The sequence below is a fragment of the Pelecanus crispus genome, chromosome 5 (assembly GCF_030463565.1).
Source record: "Pelecanus crispus isolate bPelCri1 chromosome 5, bPelCri1.pri, whole genome shotgun sequence".
In the NCBI taxonomy this organism is placed as follows: Eukaryota; Metazoa; Chordata; class Aves; order Pelecaniformes; family Pelecanidae; genus Pelecanus; species Pelecanus crispus.
In genome coordinates, this window is record NC_134647.1 from 38,038,884 (window position 1) to 38,063,152 (window position 24,269).

A 24,269-nucleotide genomic window follows, 5' to 3' on the forward strand; every position below is an offset into this window, starting at 1 on the left:
TCCTAATTTCCAGACTAAACCTCCCCTGGCGCAGCTTGAGCCCATTTCCTCTCATCCTATCGCTTACTACTTGGGAGAAGAGACCAACACCCACTTCACTACAACCTCCTTTCAGGTAGTTGTAGAGAGCAATAAGGTCTCCCCTCAGCCTCCTCTTCTCCAGGCTAAACAACCCCAGCTCCCTCAGCCGCTCCTCATAAGGCCTGTGCTCCAGACCCTTCACCAGTTTTGTTGCCCTTCTCTGAACATGCTCCAGCACCTCAATGTCTTTCTTGTACTGAGGGGCCCAAAACTGGATGCAATATTCCAGGTGTGGCCTCACCAGTGCCGAGTACAGGGGGACAATCACCTCCCTGCTCCTGCTGGCCACACTATTCCTGATACAAGCCCAGGATGCTGTTGGCCTTCTTGGCCACCTGGGCACACTGCTGGCTCATGTTCAGCCGGATGTCTACCAACACTCCCAGGTCCTTTTCCGCCAGGCAGCTTTCCAGCCTCTCTTCCCCAAGCCTGTAGAATTGCATGGGGTTGTGACCAAAGTGCAGGACCCAGCACTTGGCCTTGTTGAACCTCATACAGTTGGCCTCGGCCCATTGGTCCAGCCTGTCCAGATCCCTCTGCAGGGCCATCCTACCCTCCAGCAGATCAACACTCCCACCCAACTTGGTGTCATCTGCAAACTTAACTGAGGGCACACTCAATCCCCTCATCCAAATCATTGATGAAGATATTAAGCAACACTGGCCCCAAAACGGAGCCCTGGGGAACACTGCTCGTGACCGGCTGCCAACTGGACTTAACTCCGTTCACCACTACTCTCTGGGCTTGGATACCCAACCAGTTTTTTACCCAGTGAAGACTACGCCCATCCAAGCCATGAGCTGCCAGCTTCCCAAGGAGAATGTTATGGGAGACTGTGTCAAAGGCTTTGCTAAAGTCCAGGTAAATGACATCCACAGCCTTTCCATCATCTACCAGGCGGGTCACCAGGTCATAGAAGGAGACCAGGTTGGTCAAGCAGGACCTGCCTTTCATGAACCCATGCTGGCTGGGCCTGATCCCCTGGTTGATCTGCATGTGCCTGCTGAGCATGCTCAAGATGAACCGCTTCATAATCTTTCTCAGCTCCAAGGTCAGGCTGACAGGCCTGTAGTTCCCCGGGTCCTCCTTCCGGCCCTTCTTGTAGATGGGTGTCACATTGGCAAGCCTCCAGTCATCAGGGACCTCCCCTGTTAACCAGGACTGCTGATAGATGATGGAAAGTGGCTTGGCAAGCTCCTCTGCCAGCTCCCTCAGTACTCTTGGGTGGATCCCATCTGGCCCCATAGACTTGTGAGCATCCAGGTGGCGTAGCAGGTCGTTAACTGCTTCCTCCTGGATTATGAGGGCTCCATTCTGCTCCCTGTCTTCCAGCTCAGGGGGCTGAGTACCCTGGGGATGACTGGTCTGGCTATTAAACACAGACTCAAAGAAGGCATTAAGTACCTCAGCCTTTTCCTTGTCCTCGGTGACAATGTTTTCCCCCCCCACATCCAGCAAAGGATGGAGATCCTCCTTGGCTCTCCTTTTATTGTTGATGTACTTATAAAAACATTTTTTAATATCTCTTACAGCAGTGACCAGATTGAGTTCTTGCTGGGCTTTTGCTTTTCTAATTTCCTCTCTGCATGATCTAACAAGATCCCTGTACTCTTCCTGAGTTGCCTGCCCCTTTTTCCAAAGGCGGTAGACTCTCCTTTTTTCCCTGAGTCCCTGCAAAAGCTCCCTATTCATCCAGGCCAGTCGTCTTCCCCGCCGGTTGGTCTTACAGCACACAGGGACAGCCCGCTCCTATGCCCTTAAGACTTCCTTCCTGAAGAAGGCCCAGCCTTCCTGGACCCATTTGCCTTTCAGGACTGCCTCCCAAGGGACTTTCCCAGCCATGGTCCTGAACAGGCCAAAGTCTGCCCTCCGGAAGGCCATGGTAACAGTTTTGCTGACCCTCCTCTTTACATCGCCAAGATATAAACTGGTCTGACTATTAAAGACTGAGGCAAAGAAGGCATTAAGTACCTCAGCCTTTTCCTCAGCCTTGGTGGCAATGTTCCCATAGGGATTAAGAACATAGAGTCAAGTCACGGTTAGGATTAGCCCTATCTTACTCCATTAACAGTCACTTGGACTGTATCTGGGATGCACACCAAGAGTAGCCCATGGGTGGACGTCATAGCTAGGCTGATCACAAGCCTGTGATGTGTTCCGGCTTGCAGGGAAGTGACTGAGGGACACCCCTCACAGTCTGCCCCCTCTCTGTGCCCACCCACTTTGTCAGCAGGAGACACATGGGCTCACTGCAGGTTTTCCACAAAGGAATCAGCCAGTGGGATCTGGATGCTTCCCATCCCAATAGGCACCTTGGAAGCTACTTTTTCTGTGTTACATAGTCATGGCCTTTAACTTGTATTGGAGCTACTTGTTTATAAGCTACTGCTAAACACGAGTTGAAATTCAGAATCTGAACTGTGATAACTCTGGTGCTAAACTGGCTTGAAGCTGGGGATTTCTGGAAATTTGGGAAGACTAGTTTTTAGCTTAGTGGCCACCTTCCATCAGAATGTCTCATGCCAGGAAAGGTGAGGGCATTTGTTTGTTAAGACACATTATATTGGTAGAGGAAAATGAGAATAAATTATATTAAGAAAAATGAAATCAGAGACATCACTGCGATATAACTACAATACCCCAGATAACAGCAAGTGGCTGCTTTGCCAATTAATTACTTCAAGACAACATTAACTTTTGTGAAAACTAAAAATGCTTGTCACCATAGCATGCTAACGTGAACCTCACAGACAGCTCAGAAAGGAACATTAAAACAAGCCAGAGTTAGCAATTTCTCTTGTACTAAGGTAATGTCTTTTTCATTTTTTTTTCCCACTTTCCTATCTTCCCCTTTATGCCAAATGACAGCTCTATAAAATAAATAAATACAAGTAATAATACTTACTTGAACTTCAGTGCTTAAGTCTGACTTGCAGGATGATTCTTTTTATTAAAGAAAACAGAATAAAACATTGATTATTTCTGGGTACCTTCATTTTCTCTAATGAACGAAGGGAAGAAAACATGAATGGCTTGCAGATTAGAAATTCTAATCCAAACATATAAAAGTAATCTTTCAATTTTACTGTCTCGTGTTCATCCATAGTCTGAAATGAGTATGGTGGTTATTATAACAGCCCAAGAATTTTAACAGAGGATTTAAGGGCTGGGCAGAGAAGAAGCAGAAATAGGGAAAACACAGAATTAATCTTAACTGAAAATTTCTGAGTGCAGTTTCAAAGTGTGGAACTACTGACCAGCCTCTTCAGAAAGACAATGAAAAAAAATCAGAAACATCATAACTATGTCATTTAACTCCTGACATCCCAAAACTGTAGAACTGCAGAGACAAAGAAATAGCTGCTCCTGAAAAGTTAACTAACAATAGAAATGAAGCAGCCACCCTAAAAGTTTGAACTGCCAATTTCAAACAGTAAGCACCTCCGTAATCAGAAAGGGGAAGAAAAATAATCAGCATGGCTCAAATTGCATTTCTTTCTTCTTTATAATGTTGTATAATATCTGAAAATGCCTGCTTATTTGTAGGTGCTGTTGCTATGCAACCAGTTCACCTTTCTTTCTTGCTTTTAGAGATGAGCAGGTACTAATTCCTCTCTAAATGTTTTAAGCAAACTTGCAAACAACAACAACAAAAAAAGAGCAAGCTGTTCTGCTAATGCTTTTACAGGTATGAATATACTCCAGCTAAATTTAAGACCTGTTTAAAATAAAAATCTTCATTAAATACTTTAAACTTTTTTCCAAATAAGTGGCATTTTGTTAAACAGCTCCATAAAAAAAAAAAAAAAAAAATCAGGACAGCCAAGTAAAAATTTTACAAAACCAGAGAAGCCAACCCAAAGAAGGTGAAAAGAGAGAAGCTTTTCCCAGAAAAACACCTTCACACATATACACCCACCTGACATTATGAGAGAGATACTGAAAGATCTCATGTCAGCAAACCATCTATGTATGTGATTATAAAACTATACAATAAACAACAGAAAATTAGGGCTGTATTATAAAGGCAATAAATGACAGGCCATATCATAGAATCGTAGAATCATTTAAGTTGGAAAAGACCTTTAAGATCATCCAGTCCAACCATTAACCTACACTACCAAGTCCACACTAAACCAATCAAGGGTAGACTAGAATAAACCATGTCCCCAAGTGCCACATCTACCTGTTTTTTGAACACTTCCAGGGATGGTGATTCCACCACCTCTCTGGGCAGCCTCTTCCAATGCTTGACCACCCTCTCCATGAAGAAATTTTTCCTAATTTCCAGCCTAAACCTCCCCTGGCACAGCTTGAGCCCATTTCCTCTCGTCCTATCGCTAACTACTTGGGAGAAGAGACCAACACCCACTTCACTACAACCTCCTTTCAGGTAGTTGTAGAGAGCAATAAGGTCTCCCCTCAGCCTCCTCTTCTCCAGGCTAAACAACCCCAGCTCCCTCAGCTGCTCCTCATAAGGCCTGTGCTCCAGACCCTTCACCAGTTTTGTTGCCCTTCTCTGGACATGCTCCAGCACCTCAATGTCTTTCTTGTACTGAGGGGCCCAAAACTGGATGCAATATTCCAGGTGCGGCCTCACCAGTGCCGAGTACAGGGGGACAATCACCTCCCTGCTCCTGCTGGCCACACTATTCCTGATACAAGCCAGGATGCTGTTGGCCTTCTTGGCCACCTGGGCACACTGCTGGCTCATGTTCAGCCGGATGTCAGCCAGCACCCCCAGGTCCTTTTCCGCCAGGCAGCTTTCCAGCCACGCTTTCCCAAGCCTGTAGTGTTGCATGGGGTTGTTGTGACCAAAGTGCAGGACCCAGCACTTGGCCTTGTTGAACCTCATACAGTTGGCCTTGGCCCATCGATCCAGCCTGTCCAGATCCCTCTGCAGGGCCATCCTACCCTCCAGCAGATCAACACTCCCACCCAACTTGGTGTCATCTGCAAACTTACTGAGGGTGCACTCAATCCCCTCATCCAGATCATTGATAAAGATATTAAACAAGGCTGGCCCCAAAACGGAGCCCTGGGGAGCACTGCTCGTGACCGGCCGCCAACTGGACTTAACTCCATTCACCACAACTCTCTGGGCTTGGCCACCCAACCAGTTTTTTACCCAGTGAAGACTACGCCCGTCCAAGCCATGAGCTGCCAGCTTCCCAAGGAGAATATTATGGGAGATGGTGTCAAAGGCTTTGCTAAGTCCAGGAAAATGATGTATGAGCTGCATTTTTTTCATATCAAATGTTAGATTACCTGATGGTAGACATGCCTGTATTTAATAAAATGGTAGAAACACATTTGACAATGGTTAACTATCCATATGCAGGTTTTGGCTCGACTGTCACAGTAATACAGAGTGTTTAGCAAGACTGTCTGTATGAGTTTTGCAATTTGAAGCACTGGATGATGCGGGGGGAAAGCCCACACTAGTCTTTTGTTGTACCTCAGAAGTGTATTGCAGAGCAAGGACAGTCTTTGTTCTTCCCATGCACTATCCTATGGTATCCTTTTAGGGTTTGACAGTTTTCCTTTTCAAGGCTGTATGGTGTACACAGAGCATTGCCTTTTACATCATCATAATGCAATCCAGAACTATAACTAATTATCAATATTCATCCAGTTCACAGTACCATGCTTTTCTGGTTCTCTGCCTCACCCTCAACTTTCTTGGGCCAACTCCAGTCTCTTTGGTTTCATAACCTTAGCCTTCAGGTCTTTCACCTTCACGTGCTGCGGTGCCCTCTCCATCAGCTCTTATGTACTATCCCCTTCACTCAGTAAATGAAGGATTTAAACTAAAAACAAAAAAGAAAAAGAGGAAATATGGGAGATTATTATTTCTTATGAAAGCCCAAAGATTTGTTTGGTTTTGGTTTGGGTTTTTTTTTTTGGTGGTGGTTTTGGTTTTTTTAGTACAATGCAGATTATACACCTCCTATTCAAATCAACATACCTGACCTTGACTCAGATTGAATACAAATGAATGAGGATATAGACTAGGTCACATTCTTCTTTCTTACAGAAATACTGTCAGCATGAAAAAAAGCTTATGCCCTCTGCTCCTTATAGGCCCTGTTCTTCAGTTGCGCTGAGATACTTCCAAGGATGGAAAGGTCAATTTTAGCTGGTGAACTTATAACTTTACATGAAGTCACAAGCAATGGCATGTACATCTTTAAATACTCATATTTAAAACTCTAAGTTGTTCAAAAAAGCGTGACATAAGGTATATCCAAATTTAGTAGATAACTCATTACTCTGTTACTATCTCTGTTCTTCACCTGAGTGTAATTCTGCACCAATAAAATAGTATTGCATAGGTTAGTTAATTCATGTTTGAGAGTACATTGCTACAGTAGCAATGAGTGCCACAGAGTGGGGAAAGCATGAGAAAATTAACAGCTCCACCTTCAGAGAGAATTTGAATAATGTACATAAATGAAGACTGGAATCACTCAGCCAGCACCCTTCCATACCTATGCACAAAGGGACTAAATTAAAATTACAGAGACACATCATTCTGTTTTTTCCAACTTGAATACATGATCTGTTATCTCTAACGTTATTTGGTTATGTTTTCCTCTATGTAAATATATACACCAATTTTTTTTTTTTTTTTAGTTTGTAACTGTGTCACAATTCTAGTTAATAAAGCAATATATTTATCCAATTCAACATGTTATTTTATTAAGTTTTATTAGGAAAAGTGCTGGATGGTTTGTTTACACAGAAACACTCAACATAATCAGAAAGAACAATGCTGAAACTAGATAAGCTTTTCCATTTAGGTTAATAGTAGAAGGTAAGCTTCCTTTCTTTGAGGGTGAACAGATTATTTAGAGAGGTACATTGAAAAGGTTTTAACCTCACTTCTGTGTGCCTCTTTACCAGAATATGGATCATTGGCTTAGTGCCCGAAAAGATTTTTGGGACAATAACAGTTTTCCATTCTCTGGTATCTCTTCAAACAAAAGGGACAGGATCTCATCACTTTAAGTGGTTATTATCTGTGAGACTCTTAATTTCTGGACTACCTGCAGAAAGAGGACAACATTATTGGCACTGGATGTTCCACTCAATCTCACCGTAATGTTCTGTCAGGCACTAATAAACGTAGGTAAATATGTTACCTGGATTGTGCACTCCACAGAAACTAGACTTTGTCATTTGTAGAACATCTTATTTCAAGTCTATTTCCTGGAACAAGACTTGTGCTTGGAGACCCATATTGGGTAGCATCTATGTGAGTTGCGGTACCTTGAGGTTGTTACTTTCATTAATTGCTCTGGATGTTAATGGTCATTTAATCGTATGTTGTATAATCCAGCAGCCACTATTTTGTAAAGGTTAATGAAGCCTTTAGGCAATTATGATCTTTACAAAATTCCCTGACCTTTGTATAATAGCCTGTTCCTCTAAAAATTGCTATTGACAGTAAGTGTTTCACTGAGGGTAAAAAAAAAAACCAAACCCGAAAAACTGCCTTTATAACTGTTGAGAGCAGAGATGGAGGCAGACAGCAGAAGAGAGACTGAAGTAAAATGCATCATCAAGCTTTTCACAATATATAAGCAGAAGGAGCAGTCACAGAAAACATCCATAAAAATTGATTGGAAGTACCTCCAGGTAATTGCCTAAATATAGCAACTACAGCTAATAGTATCTCTCACCACGTGGTCCCACAGAGGACACATTCTGGATGATCAGTTCCCAGAACAGCTCCCATGGGCAGCTGCCGCGCTGGGAAGGGTTCAAACAAGGTGCAGCAGCACTACCATGCCTTCATCGCACAGCTGATCTATGCATGCACCCAGAATTTACCTGGGCTCCTGCAGAAAAACAGTAGCAGCAAACCAGACGTAATCCTCTTTCATGGCTTCTATAGTCAGAGGAGCACTAGTTGTTAAAGATGACATTGCATTTATACCTTTTTTCATGTTCAGAAATTGTTCTGATATGTCTTACTCCTATGACTGAAATCAAATTTATAAATGGGTATTACTTTTTTTAACTGCTAAAACTCCCTGGTAAGCTACTATTTGTGCTAATCACCCTAAGAATTAAAAATGCAGTTTAAAATTCTGTTTATCAAGAATCTAAATTGGGATATACATTTGCTTTATGTATTGCTCAATGCATAGGATCAGTGCATCCAGAATAAGGGTGGTTTAACACAGTGCTTACCACAATCCCTGTTGGACTGCATTGGTAGCATCTGACAGACATATAAGGACCAAGCGAGCAAAATCCAGAAGGAGTGCAGATGGCATAAGTAGAGACTAATACTGTATTTTTTTAACAGTTTGTGGACCTCGGCATGGATCAGATATGACATGTTCAATTTGCTGACAACTTACTCATTGTACATACTTTCTAAGCACAGAAGCTGCATACTGCTGGAGCTGCATGTCTCTATGGCTACTAGTTTCATTTGCAGGATTAGATGAGTATCTGCTTGTTCTGCAGCCTTCCCATCATAGGTGTTTCTTTCATTTAAGCAGTCAATGGTATGCAGAAGACAGAGTGCCCAATCTGTAGGACCAGAGGATTTTTTTTTTTTATACGATTGTGCTTTGTTGATGGTAATTATATTTCTTACTAATAATGCAGCAAGATTTTATGTCTGACATTTCTTCTATAAAAGTGTCATTTTGAACGTATTAAATCCCTTTGGAAAATAATAATAATATATTCATTTCAAACTTCACTAAATGGAAGCTGAATGACATATGGATAGCTGACCAGCAAGCTAATTTTTCTAGTCCTAAAGGCTGGATGTTTACATTTCTATTCTGCAATATGATCATAAAATAATTTATTTGCTACCCAAACTGCCTGAATTGCAGAATCCTGACTGTTGTTATGGGGTGTCTATAATTATTTTCACAAAATACACTACTAGTTAAAGGAGACAGTGGTGACTATGGTTTGGCTGCTTAACAGACACTGCTATAAATGGCTCTTCTTGGAAATGCTCTCATTAATGTATTGCCACCTTTGATACATGCCAGACTGAATCCTTTTCAGTTAAGGAAGTGTCTTTCTGTTGTCCTGTGTAATCCATCTGCTGCCTCACTTGTGTTTTCCAGAGGAAGCAGCTCTGTCAGTCTGCCAAAAAAACAATTTCCTGTAAAAGCACTTGAAGACCATTTCATTCCAAACAGCCTTTGGAGCAGTTGAAGTTGGAGAAGGAGGAAAGCAACCAGGCTGGCCACAGGGCAAAAGGAAGACATGGTATGACAAGAGTTCCATCTGGTTAAATTTTTCTAATTTACAGCTGAAAAAAAGCAAATAAAACAGCCCACCCAGAAGTTCCTAGTAAAAGCTTTTCATTAGAATATACTGATTTGTCAAAACTGAAGTGTTTTATGAGTGTGTTAGTTTTCACAAAACTCCAAACACAAGCTGTTGAGAAACACCTTGTTCCCTCCATTTCCCCTGCCACGCTACTCAGGACAGCAAATGTTTCAAAATTGGTGATTCTGAGCCAGAAAGCGGTTGAATATACAAAACTCTCCATGAAAGGGGAAGGCTGGGCCCATCCCCCTGTGACACTTGGCAAGGCTGCACAGCTCTGGCTGCCCTGGGGAGCTGGATGCCCAACCTTGAGAGCAAGCAACCTGGGTTTTCACATCCTTGCCTCTCTTTGCAAGGCAGAGAAACTGAGTTGGAAACCTGACCTCTCTGGACAATCCTCAGCCAGTCAGACACTGTGGAAAGGATTTCAGATCCTAAAACCTTGGGCACTCAGCTGGTTGCAGAGGTATTTCTGCAGAGATGAGTGTGTGAGCTGTAAGAAACAAGAGATTCTCACCCTATATGCTTTATATCCAGAGCAAACATTTGTAATTAACATCACTATTTTTTATGACTGAAAAAGACCACTTGAAAATTTTTCACATGGTCTAATAAAACCCATTTCATACACATGGTGAAATACAATCTCCGAAGCTGAAAATGTGTACTTTAAATTGACCGTGCAGCTTTTTTGGTAAGATTTTTTTTCTTCAGGAAAGAAATAACCTTCGGTTGAAGAGACCGTTGCTAACAGCTTATCTTGTTAACCAAACCTTTCTGAGCCGGTTTATAAATATGCATGGTCGAAAACCTTAAAGCCTCCCACCTTTAAGGGTATTATTTTTGCCCAGTGCACTAATCCTCTGCCTCTGGAGAGCTAATCCAAATCTTGGCCTGGTCGCACACTCATAACCCTTTTTTTTCTGAGGAGCACAAGTTACATGAGTAGCAGCTTCTCTTTAATGGGAGAGCCCAAAGTATGAAGAGACTTGTTTCAGAGCTCTGCAGTATGCTAAGCCACTGCAGTAGAGATAAGCCAACATCTCGTACTTCTCCACCTTTTCCTGACTTATTGAAAAGTGGCCCTGCCCATGCACTTTTAAGACCACTCTCCTGAGAACCACAAAATATAGCAAGAAACCTTTCATTTACCCACAATAATGAAGGATCAGCTGCAGCAAGCAGGATGCAGTAACTCCACTTGCAATCTCACGCTTGCCTAGAAGCTGCCAATGCTTGCTGAGCTCACATTGCTTCAGTGACCAGTGCCTCTGAAAGAAGTGAAAGTCCTCAGCTCAGGACTGTTTACCATTTAGTATAGTATTTATTTAGTATTTAGTAGAAAAAAATCTGAAGTCTGATTAATATTCAGTAAAATTGCCACTTACAACTTTTCCTTAAAAATCAATTCTACAATGAAAAACAAAAACCACTTTCAGAATGGCTAGAAAATTGCAGCTTTTCTAGCTTGCTACTCCCTAGAATTTTCTTGTAGTTGCCTTATGTCTTCTCTTACACTGATTTGTTTTAACCATTAAATATAACTGATATTTTCTTTGGAGCAGGGGATATTTTTCTTCTCTCTGTGAGACAAGTTTGTGAAGAGAGTTAATATCTTTTATTAAAGAAACTGAAAGTTAGGGAGGAAAAAAAAAAAAAAGAGCTTTCAGGCATACAAGCTGGCAGCAGCCACATTTTTATTGCATGTGCTTTTATAAAGAAAGCCTAAACCTCAAATAGAGTCTCTGGAAAGTACTATAAAAATGGATAGGAATATAAACTGTATTTATTTTAAATAACATTTCTCATATCTAGACTGCCACTCAAGATTCTTTTTAGACTATGGGTCCTTTTAAGGTAAAGAAACTTACTCAGCACTGATTACCACTTCATAATAACTAGAAATTTACTGCAAGACAGTATCTTATAACAGTATTTAGTACAAAAATAGTATTTTTCATCTACTAACTGAGCAGAAATGTTCAGAGACTTCACAATTTCATTTATATATTTGTACTCATGTACATTATCATTAGACGAAGTGTTCTAAGGTACTTTCTTTGTGACATTCTGCTAGCTTTACTGTACATCAAAGCTAAACAAACTAATGATTTGCAGAGCTGTGCCACAGTAAGCTAAGCAAGCATACCAAAAAGTTAATTGGTTTTTAAATGGGATGAAAGAGTGCTACATCTAAGTTACATTAGCATTTTTCTTATTGTTGTATAGGACTTTAGCAGATTAAAATACGGTACATAAAAGGCCGAGTTATCTCTTCCTCTTTGAGAGCCAAAGCACTCTCAACATAAATAAGTAAAAAAGGTAACATAAAAATCCCAATGAACTGCAATATGATGTACTCAAATAGTAGCTAAGGCAATAGTTGTGTTCAGCTGGCTGCCGCTCCAGTGATTGCTTCTGTGAGAACAACAGAGGCCGTAACTGAGAAGATAGCAGGAGGAGAGCATGGGTGAAAGAGTGGGGGGTCCAAAGGAATATTGCATAACCATAAGCCAGATAGGAAGATTCAAGTTGGCTATTTCTGCAGCGCAATGCTAAAAATGCCATTGCTACTTCTCCCTAATGCTTTTATACTCACAAATGTCAACATCAAAACCAGACCAATCAACCGACAGACAAATGTATGTCTTTTCCAGCTGACTGTAATCTTTCTCTTTCACTGCTCCTCCTGTTTCAAAGCCCTGTGGATTTTGGTTTGTTTGATCCAGTCACAGAGCAAGTAAATGGAAGCATCAAAGATCTTTGCTCATCTGAGAAAGCAAGAGGAAGAAAAAGAAGAATGGCTGATAGATAACAGCTACTAAAAAAAGAGAGAAAGTGTGATAAAGCTGTATAAGATTTGAAGATTTTAAGGCTGCCTTGGTGTGACAGAACTTACAGATCACTGCTTGCCATGGCTAACACCATCATCTTAATAATCCATTGCTAGGAACTATCACATCATCATCATTGGACCAGTGATAAATACCCTTTCATAGCAATTGCTGTGGATTTGTACCTACCTTTGCACAACATACTCTCCATGCAAAGGACTGCACTAATTTTGCAAAAGAGCACTGGCTCTTTGTTGCCATGGATGAAAGAGAAAATGAGAGCTGTTGAAAAGCAATGGTTTGAATAAAGGTAAGCATACAAATACCAAAAGAAAGCTGGAAAAAATATGCGGACACTTTTTTTTTTTTTTTTTTTTAAGATAGGTATTATAGATAAATGGAAGGAGCAGGAGAAATACGCAGTTTATAAAATTGCACTTCAGATTTCTCTTATGCTGTGTTGCTCTCGGTCTCAGCCACCTTCTTTTCCAAGCCAGCCCCTTCCCTTAACAGGAATTGCATTGTGCACTACATTCAGCTTTCTTCTGCCTGAAAATAATTTCAAACTGAACACTATAGCAGAATATTTTTTCCCCCTCCCCCTACAACTATTACAGTTGTTCCAGCCCATGTTAGCACAAACTGTGAAAGCCAAAAATGGTTGAACAGGCACAGAACAGACCCACCAGGGTTTAAAAGTGTGTCTTAGTCTCTGTTCAGGGGGGAAGACCTGTGCTAACCCTTTACTATTTTTTGTATGAATACATTCTTTCTTTTTAGCAGTTAATCCTAGGTAATACCAGACAGAGCATTCATCTTTGAGTTTTGCTTTCTTTCTGTTCCCTTAGGACATTGGCTTGATTGCATGAGATGATGTGGCTAGAGGACAAATTACCGATTGCTTCTTTGCCCCTTTGCCTCGAGCTACCAGGAATAAAAGCAATTAAAAATTATGGACCCAGAAAACTCCAAGAATAAATCTAATATTTCTACAACTACTACACGCACTTTCTGAAGAGACAGGGGGTTTATGATATGGCACTATCAAATATGCTTAGCTTTTTGAAACAGTCAGTCTTATTCTTTACTTATGTAAAAGTACTTGCAATACAAGGAGCTCTAAGATGGTAGCAACCCTCAGGAGTTAGTCATCCCCTTCCTATTTCAAATTCTTCATGGAGTTAGTTTTTCTGTTTATTACAAGTTATCCAAAATGAAATTGAAATACTACCATTAAAACTTTCAAAATTAGGTCCTTATGCTTAACATTTATAATTACACATCTGAAGACCGATCCAGCTTTCCACAATGCTGAAAGAAGGAGCTTTAGTCCCTTTATCTGTGAGTACTGATGTATTTATCACTCTTTCTGCTGTCCCTGTTATTTTTCAGTTTTTCAGTCGCGTGTATTGTAGTAAGCCTCCTTCCAGCATGCTAGTCCTATTACCATAGTGTACTTAAGTCTGCTTCCAGAAAAATCAGTTCCACAGGGAATTGCAGTAGGAGATCTTCTAACGTGTGCTTTCTGTGGTGATTTATTCTCCAAGATTGATCAGATTACAGATCAATTCTCAGGGCATGCCAAATGCTTTCTGGATTTTGGATATGCAGTAACGTGACCTTCAAAAGGTTGTTTTCTTCCATGATTAGTAGCATTATTTGTATGCCACCAGAGCTATGCATTTTATTTTTCCCCAAATGCCTAAACATACATTGTCCTTTGTCTGTTTTACAGAAAGAGATGAGAAACAAGAAGGCAGTGGCCACGCTTAGTGGATAAGGAAGCTAAAGTTCACTGAAATCAAAAGAAATATGTTTATTAATCTTGGTAGGATGCAGATCACACTCAGACTGATTAACGGATTAAGTGCGATCACACTAGAAATATTTGCTAAAGTTAGTAACTGAAATCAGATTTCTAGAGTTCCAATCTGTTACTTAGTATAACCCTCTTTCAACACTCACGTGAAGTCTGATCACACCAGTTTGGCTTCCCAATTTGTAAGAATTGGGAAATGACTGTCTGGATAAGAGGGGCACCTGCCCAGGAGCAATCACAGTTATAAGAGAATAGACACGCGTGGTATGAAAAGCAGACAGTGTGGCAAGATCTGAATAAGCTGCAGAATTACTGTAGAGTTTGGGAGCACGGTTATAAAATACTTGGGATTTTTTTTCTTGATTGTTAGGATAAAAGATTTTGTCACTCCAATCATGGTAAGCAGACAGAAGTTTTAAGCTCGTTTAGATCCTGCTTGCTTCTGCTAAATAGCATGTGAGCAATAATGATGTACAACTTTTGCTATGCTATAGCCAACCCCAGGATCGGCAGGGGGAAAAAAAAGGGGGGGAGGGGGGAACAAGTAAATCAGTCAACACTGAAACGATTCAATAATACTGAAAAAGGTAAGTGGCACATGCTTATTTTTGTCTTAGCAAGACACTATAGATGAAAATGATAACCGTTTTAACTGCAATAATGCCAAGAACAGGAGTAACACCCACAGAGATAAGTGTCTGCAGCAATCTCTCCCAATTATAGGCCAGCTGTTCTGTTCAGCACATCTCCACAGAAGACTAAAACCATAGGCTGGAAGCTAGAAGCAAGAAATCAGACTTCAAATCTCAAAAGTGCATTGCTAACCAGTCACACCAGCCTGATCTTTGAAACAGTCTTTGAAATGTTACTTGGAAAAATCTGAGTCTCCGACAGCAGAGATGGGGGTTTTTTAAATGCTTTGTTTCACAGTGTTATGTATGAGCCTTAGATATGGGGGTCCAACATTTTAGTGTATGTTTGGTTAGAAATATAAGTTAATCACAAAAATAACGAGAGAAGTTTGAACTGAACACAGCCATAGAACAACTTTTGGGCAGAGAAACACTTTCCTTAACACCATGTAATTTGCTCACCAAAATAAACACCATCTACAGGATTTAGCATAGCTTTTTAAAATTGTCATTACAACAGTCATACTTAAAGTACCAGCTCTTAATCTGAAGGACACTATGTAGTTTCATTCAAGATATTGTTGCATTTATGGCATTTTACAATTGGTTACGGCCACCGAATAGTTCACACCTGTAACGCAAAAGTATAGACCAGCCAGTCAGATGCAGAATTCACATTCATTAAATGACTAGAGATAGCTACATCCTTCTGGACCTGTGTATCAGTGGTTCCAATAGCAATTAACAGTGGCGGCATGTGCAGAATTTCCTTTGCTGAGCTAAAGCTAGGTTTGTTTAAGTACTTTCCCACAGCTCCTCACCACATGTCTACACAAGAGCTTCCCCTGAAACCCAAGAGGGAAGCAAGGTGGCAGGGAGGATAGGAAACCCTTTTTAAAGAAACCTGTTCGCAAGATAGGGAACAAGATGATTGCAGGCATCATCCCCACTGTAAATCAACCCCACTTTCACAACCTCTCATGGGAAAAGCAGTAAAAGTGACTTAAGGAAAAAAGTGTCACAATATGCCTGTCTATTAATTTCAGTCTAAACAGCTGTGTTATGTTTAGAAATAACTCCAGCTTCTGAGATAGTAAGTAATATCACTCACTAGCACTTGTCTGGTATGTGTTTGTACACTTCAAGAATCTAATTTAATTTTAGTCCTTGCTGAATGGAACACATTTTAGCTAGACTTTATTTAATCAATACATTAATAATATACATACACTATTTTTCTACAGAAAACAAGTCCCTTTTTGTTACCACACAATCTGTCTTCACTCCCACCCTCAAAGTCCCACTCAGTCCCTCAGGATAAAATTTGTATAGGATTATGGAGCTGTGTCAAGATTTCACCCTGGTTCCTGTCACAGGAATGGCAGCAGTAAATTCCCAGCCATAGGACACTTTCCTCCCATTAGCTATCAATGCTGACCAGCTCATACCGTGTTTCTGTCATAATTCGACTACTGTGCACATCAAGGAATTTCTTGGGTTGTGAAAGATCGGCAGAGCTCATATCTCTGAAATGCAAGCTATATTCTCTGCTATTTGAGAGTCACAAAAGCAATTGTGACAATTTAAGCCGGCCGAGTGAGTTTCAGCTGCAGGGGTTTTTTTCCCTTAATATGTGTATGGACATAAATATTCCAACCACAGCAAATGCACTAGGTTTGATTTTAGCTCTGTTTCCAGAGTGATGAACAATGTTGTATAAATAAGTCCTCAAAATGTTGGAAGAGAGAATGCTATGAATACAATACCCCAAACACAAATTAGAGACATTTCCAGATAGCACTCAGAGTTCCTAATTCCCTTGCAGTGAATCAACGAAGGTAAAGGACAGTAAATAAATAAAAAAAAAAAGCAAAGTGCTCTTCCAACTCCCTTTCAAGACAATATTGCCTGGCTGAATCTCTTTCACCATGCTAGATTCCCACCACAGATCAGTACTTTGTCATTTTGTCACCATTTGAAACACTGTCATTTTAAATTATACAATAGTACAGAGAAAGTACCTGATGTGTCCAAATGATGAACCACCCACTCCTGCCAAAAACAATAACGTAGCAACACTTATTTTCTGCTGGGTAAACCACTTCATTTCTGTATTACAGAAGACTTCTTTCATAGCTGAAAAATGGCATGTTAGCAGCCCAGGAACATTTGCAGTCTTGAAATCCTCCCTTTACCACCTCCCCCTTCTATGTTCACTGTTGCCCAACCAGGTTTAAAAATCTGATGGGAGCAGAAACTGCTGGAAGTTTTAATCTCTATATTTTTTTACAGCATTCCCTCCAAGTCATTCATGACTATTTAGCATGTACCTCAAAGAATTGCATATGCACCATCTGAAAAAACGGTACAGATTATACAGACTGTGGAAACAAACAGGTGTTTGTCTCATCATCCCACTGAACATTTGAGAGATGTCTGGAACAACAGCAGCCCATCATCTGCAGGAAAAAATACACCTCGTTGCAAATGGACTCGGCACCAGTGACACTTTAAAGTGAAGAATGGGGAACATGCTCTAAGAGTAGGCAAAGAGCATGATTTTATCCCAGAGCATAAGATCTTAAAAGCATACTATTGGGCCATACTATTGAAAAAAAAAAAAAAAAACAAACAAAAGAACAGAAATATTCAAGTGTTCATTAGCATAAGTGCAAATTGAGGTGAAACACTTGAAAAACTGGTAGTGCCAAGGGATTTTACAGGCACTACGACAGGACTTTGTTTCATCCAGGAGTTTTTGGTTTGGTTTTTTTTTTTTAATCGTCTGAACATGCAACATCTCCCTGACTTATTTCAATTGTTTTTTTAAAATGTTAGTAAAATGCTTTTGTTTGTTTACCATGCGCTTATAAATTGCACTACACCAGGCAACAAAAGATCTGTTACATGTAGTGCATGAGTTTGTTTATACCAAATTCCTCTGCACTCTGTGTTGCTGCACATGAATCTGGTGGATCCAGTCACTGAGAAGGTAGGATGCCCTGATCCAACGCCAGGATCCCTACTAAAGCACAGGATGCCTGGAAAAAACAAGCTGCCATCATGACTAGTTATTCCTATGCCATATTGTTGCTGCTGGCACTTAATGTACAGGTCAGAGATCTGCCTTCCTTGGGGACCACTGCCATGAACTCCCTTCTGTCCTAGAGGAACCAAGTTCAGATTTTTGGGTGAATAATTTTGTAAATGGCCCCTTCCAACTAGAACTGTTGAGCATAAGGAATGGTTATCTTTCCTTTCTGTATAAAATTGAGTGTAGGTAAATTAGTTTTGGCTACGAGAAATATCACTTCAAACACAGATAATTTTCTGTGCTAATTTTTGAGAAGTATTACCACAATGGACATTTGAACACTAGCAAGCGTTCCTTTGTTTTGCTTTTATGTTCCCACCAATCATAGCGATATAGCATAGCCCCTTTTGATGGAAAACTATTAAGGGTTTTGTACCCATCAAGGTTGTTTTATACCCATCAAGGTTGTTTTATTTGATTTAGCAGACCCAGAACTGAAGCTGTTTGATAAAAGACCTTCGTTTTATCATACATTTTGGAATACATTGCATCCAGTTGGCATAGATACCATTAGGTTGTGAGAAAACGAACTATCCAGCAAAGCAACGCTTTGATTTCAAGGTGACATGAAGCCACCAAAGAGACTGTCAGGAAAGACATTTTGTATTTCTGAACAGAAGTCATGATTCTAAGCAAGTATTTTGCTTTTTGACAACCATTGCTAGGTAGCAACAGCAGAATTTCTTATTTCCCATGCTGCAAAGCAAAGAGGTTTTTTTTGACATCTGCTATTTCTTTAATTCAACTTGCAAAAGTAATTCCTTTAAGAGGTATTAAATCAGGACGCTTACTTTTTTTTACTCAGCATTACTATCATCATGGCTTTCACTACAGTTAATGAGGTTTTCTGTGGTTTTGTGAAGTTTTTCAGCATTAGCAGTTAAGTGACATACATTAAAAAAAAAGATGGTTTAATATGTACAGCAGTGGCGAAACAGGCAATATTTTTCCTGTTTCCAGTTCACTTAGCTGAAGACTGAAAAAACCCAAACCAAACGATTTACTGGACTTCAGTGAGGAAACAGAAAATGATTGCCTCCTTCAATCCTAGCTCAGAGCCAGTTTACCTGCTTTCTACATTGATTGGAAATTTTAAGCCCCTTTGGGGGGGTGGGGGTGAGTTTTGGATATAGCAACAATTATAGTATTCTTTAGCATGCTTATGCTCCCTTCTTTAAAATATGGGAGATTTTTATGCCTTTTCAGGAAAGCAGAAAGATGACGACTGTTTCAGGACTTCATTAGAGCATCTTCAGGTAGTGATTTTCCACTTGACAATAATTTTTTTGTAGTATTTATTAAACAAATTCTTAATCTAACTAAAAGCATGTTTTCCCGATATGCATACTACTCCCTTACTAAGGAAATGTGCAATAAGATTATTCAAATGAAGCCCTTGCAGAACAACAGCCATATATTTCACATAAATATTTCCAGATGAAACACTAAAACAAACAAAAAACACCCAAAACCCCAAAGAACTTTAAAAACTGACTGCATTATTTCAGTCACTGGGCATTTCTGAATGAGGTCACAAGATCCCAAATTGTTATGGAACCAACAACCCTCGGTGCAGCCTCCTAAACACTTTCTGCAGTTCATTACCACCACAAAAGAATGATTTAGGCATCTTTAGAGCTTATCCTTAGAGAACAAATAGTCATATGATTTTTCCACGCACTCATTTTAGGAGGTCTACATGCTGCAAGCACTCCTCCTCAGATGAAGTCAGGTGAAGGGTTATTGATATAGTGCTATCACTTAGTTTTGTTTGTATAAACAGGGGATATGTGAAAAGAAGTGGCTTACTTAAGTCTGCTTGGGTGGAGTGTTCTAGTGAAACCTTAGCTTCGTCATAGTAAAGATTGTTGAAGTTAATACAACTATTTATTTGACCATAGTCCAAGCATAGTCAAAGGGCACACACACAAAAATTGGAGGTGCAAATACATTTCTGAATAATCCTTTTTGCAACAGCATGCTAATCAAAGAACTTAAAGCTCCTCCTAGGAAGGTATCCAGGAAAGCTTCTGATCTATGCCACTGGTGGTAAAGCGTTAATGCTATGTTAGTGGAGAGATATGATGTACCAAATAATTTTTGAAAAGTTTAAGTGAACTACAATGGGCTGCTATCTCTTTAGAAGGAGGCTGAGCATAAAATGTGAATTGGAGGAACAGGGAACTTCTTTTGATGGGATATTTATAATGCTATAGTACTACTGGTAGTTTTTCTTAGGGGAAGCTCCTGCAAGATTTAAAGAAATTTGGCAACTATATTGGCCAGAAATTAGCATCTCTCCCATCGTGCCCAATAAAAGCCATGGCGGAGAATGACCCATGCATTCCTCTCCTATTTGTGATTTTGGAAGATGTTCTGATCAGATCCTAAGAGACACAGCTTATAAACCTTTCCAAGAAAATTTTTCAAACTTATGCAAAAAGTTTGAAAAATACATAAATAAAAATACGATACTGATAACCTTCCTAGCATAGTATGTTTGCATTTATTTCTAGAGTTTTTGGCAGTTGGATTTTTTTGGGGAGGTCTGTTTCTTCTTTGTTTGGGTGGGGTTTTTTTGTTAACCCCTCCAGTATTTTCTTTTCTTGTGTTGTAAAACATTGCTGTTCCAGTGGTAACAAGTGTCATCCGGCAAGACCCTTTTGTGATAGTCAAATAAGAGGTAATGTCTATGAAGGAAAAGGTTTGTTTCTCACTGACATCACTGGAAAATAGGAACAAAGTGGCTATAAATTTTTCAAAGGTAGGAAGTCAAAACTAGTAGCCAAGAGTGACGATTTGATTCATGTTTTGTATTGGTAGTCTTTGTGAGCATGAATTAACACCTTCAGCAAAACAAGTAATGCTGTCTGCTGTTCAGAATTCATTATTTTTCTCCTTCACAGTATGAATTGGTGTAAGGTTTTTTTAATGAAATTTTAACACAGTTATCAGCAATTTACTTTTCCCTCAAGCACAGGATATAAATAGGGGTTTCCCTCTAAAAGGTTTCCATATATGTAAATAGTGACCTAAATGTAAGCATATTCATGACTTCTGAAGTTTCAATGCATTACCAAGCTTTATCTTTACATTTTTCATTTTCCAAATTAAAAAGATATTTTGTAGTTTTTAAACACTATCTGTATAGCTATGAAGACTTCTATACAGAAGAACTCTCTGTGTAGAAGCCAAATTTGAGAAATCTCTGATGAATATTAGATCATTGTCTGATAACTGAGATTCTTTTGCATCCAAATACAAATATTGCATCACTTTGCCACCAGAACTGATTGCAACTGAGCAGGAAGAAACAAGAAATTCAGTTGCAATACCTTTGGGGTTTTTTTTACTTAAACATCATACCAAGCTTAGTATACATTTACAGATAATAAAAACGCTTGTAGCCCAGCGCCTTAAGTTTACATGTTCATTTACACTTTTAAAGACTTTCCAGTCAAATATATCAAAGAGTAATACAAATAAAGAAGTTAATGCTCTATTGCACTTAGTTTCACTTTCAATATCCTAAAGTATAGTTGCCAGAAGTTAGGTATGATAAGAAGGCACCAAGAAACAGTAAACTTGCCCTTTGCTTCTTCAGGCTGCTCTGGTGGTTTCATAATTTTTGAAAGATTAAACATTTGGGCCTGGTATCTCATTAGAGTTTGTCCATAAATCAAAATACATCATGCTCTTCCCTGAAAAATTAGAGGCCCCTTCACCAGCTCTCCTTTTTGTCAATGATAAACCATTCACACAACACCAATCAAATTCCATCTCAGTTGTCGTCTTGATAAATTAAATAAATTGACTTACTTCAGTTTGTCAGTATAAACTTTCTTTAGCTTTGAAAACATCAATGTGGGTCTTTTTTGTTCTTGGATTTTTTAACTTTATTTCCAAAAAGTGGACATCAAAGCAAGACTGAGCATTTCATTATTAGAGTATTAAGGCATACATTGATTTTAGATTTTGCCATGCCTCTTACATAGCACAGAGGATGAATACTGCAACACGTCTGGAAGGAAAATTCCCAGGCTGATAAATATGAAGCAGGACTAAAGCAGCACATACAGTGTCACAAATTTAGGGCCCACTTGAATTCACTGTATTTTTAGTGTCATTTACCTACCTTTCGCACTTATCGCCTTCACTTTAGTTTATGTATCACAGATCTGTATTCTGAAACACTTGGTCTGGCTTACCAGGTAATTTATGCAAGTTACTTTGCGGGGTGGGGGGGGGGTGGGGGAAGAAAAAGAAAAAAGATAGCATAGTGAAATTTAAGTTTCAATTTCTAATTCAAGTCATGCTTGCCAGCTAGTCCATTAACATTTTCAAACCTGACAAGGTACTCCCTTGAACACTGGGATTGATTTAAAACTCTGCTGACTGAGCTAGCATTCACCACTCAAATCCACTCTAGAGAAAAAACTGGCATGTTAGATTTAGTATCTTCAGATAAAAACGGAGAGCAAATGATTTTATTGTTGGTATAACCATCACACAACTGACATTTTTTATTACAACCTTACCTACTTAGCTGAGTAGAAGAATTGAAGGAGGAGGAGAATAATTGAATTCTTGCTTATGACTGAGTAGACTTGCCTTTAAAGCGTTAATATATCTCTACCCAAAAAAAAAAAAAAAAAAAAAAAAAAAAAAAAATCTAAAATGGAAGTGTCCTCAGTTTTTGTATTTGGAATGCCTTTGGAACCAGAATACCACAGGTATTAAAAAGCTATAAATATGAAGAGGTTTAAAAAGCCTCAAAGTAACTAGGGCCATCAGTTTAGAGTAATTTGGGTTGGACAGCCAGTGATGGAGGGCCAGCACAGCAGCATGAAGTGTCCTTTCCACCCCCTTTTTAAGCTGCAGGGCAAGCCCTTTCTTGCTATAAATTGTCACTAGGTGTTTACCAGCCATTAACTTAAAAGTGGCTATAATTTCTCAGCATGTAATTAGCGATGGTGACTAAACCTGATCAGGCATCATCCTGTCAGCTGTCTCAGATTACGGATGCAAGGCACCTCTCCCTCTCTCCCAGTCACAACAATTCATTAGTTCTGCTGTTTGAGAGCAGCTGTACCATTTGAGATGTAATTTATTCAGATTCCCTCAAAATTATTGCTGAAACGTGGGAAGATAAGTGATTTGAAGAGGCTATGTATTTACTGTCAGATAACATTATAGGTTGGATGTGTGGTCAGAAGTGATAGGAGATTAAGTTTCATGAGAAATACTGCCCTTTTTAAGGCAAAAGATTAAGTTAGATGAGGCAAAGGACAAAATGCTTTAACATGTCAGTCATGTCTCATACTGTTATCCATAAAACACCCCAAAAAAGAACCTGTGAAGATCATTAAAATTTTACCTTTCTGTCCCAGTTTATTGATGTATTTTTTAAAAAGCATCTGATTTAGTCAAACAAAGCTGTTCAAGGGATAAGAAAATATAAAATGCTCTGCTTGATTAGTAAGTAGAGTGGGGCAAGTAAAATTCAACCAGACTGAAATGCCAAGCTAAAACTGATGAATTGAGAATTTAGGAATTTAACTCCTGTTCTGAGAAATAACATCATTGTATATCTTCTGAACAGACCTGGAACAAATCTGCAATACTTAGAAAACTTGACAATGTAACTTGTGTCTGTTTTTTAACCCCTGTGACAACACTCACCCCTGTACATGGCAACATAAAGCCAACTTGGACTGAAAGAGTGGACTGCAGGGTTCTAACCAGCTCACTCCCCTGAATTTTCATTTTCTTATTTCACGTTAATAATATACCAGATGACTAGCCATCTGAGCTGGACCTAAAGCCCAGTTTCTAACTTCAATTAACTGCATGTCTCAGTTCTGTTTCATGAGAATAATGTTTCTTCTGTTTCTTTCACAGTACATACATTCAGACATGGCTGACTGTAGCTGAGGATGCTCAATTGAATATGATGACAAGTTTTCCTATTGATTTGACTCAGACTTTCACCCAGCTTTAGCATTCAAATATATACAGACATTGAGTACACTGATATTTTTCCAGCAATGAAATGTCATAAACACTGACAACCTCTTCATGGTCTTAAATCCAATATCCTGTGGCCTCACTGACTTCTGGATTTTAATTTGCTATCCCAGTGCACAGTAATGTCTGGTTATTTATGTCATAGTCTTAAGCACATCTCAAGATGAAATTTTGGCAGGTTGTCATGTTTGCTAAGAACAGGTGCTCTGACTTTTTTTTTTTCAGGTTTTGGTTTTTTTTTTAATTTTCCTTTCTATGCTTTGAAATTGGGCACTCTGTATGTGAATGTATGATCCCTGACCATCTGAATATGTAGATCTTTTTATCCCCATTTTTATACATACATGCACAGACATTAATTTTAATCAGGGAAAGCTAAGATGAAATACCAATAAAAGAGGAGTTGTTAGGCGTGACATTTCATTTATGCATATAGCTGAGAAGATTAATGTCTGAACCAGCAGCCTGTC